The sequence below is a fragment of the Myotis brandtii genome, unplaced genomic scaffold, assembly GCF_000412655.1.
Source record: "Myotis brandtii unplaced genomic scaffold, ASM41265v1 scaffold326, whole genome shotgun sequence".
Taxonomy (NCBI): Eukaryota; Metazoa; Chordata; class Mammalia; order Chiroptera; family Vespertilionidae; genus Myotis; species Myotis brandtii.
The window spans coordinates 2,415,055-2,415,310 of NW_005362534.1; positions in this window are offsets into that span (position 1 = coordinate 2,415,055).

Consider the following 256-nt stretch of genomic DNA (forward strand, 5'->3'; position numbering starts at 1 on the left):
AGAGGGCACAGGCCGGGCTGAGGGACCCCACCCGAATGCACAAATTTTTGTGCATCGGGCCTCTAGTATATTTAATAAAAATAAATAAGCACCTGGAGACACACTTTGTGCTCTTGGTTAGAGACAAACTGGAGGTCAAGATACTTCAAACCATACCTCATGGGAAACATTTCAAAGAATCTGGCTGTTAAGCTCTGGAGATGAATATGGGCAAGGGGACATTTGATAACTGAATTTCAATATCTAAAGAGGTGTC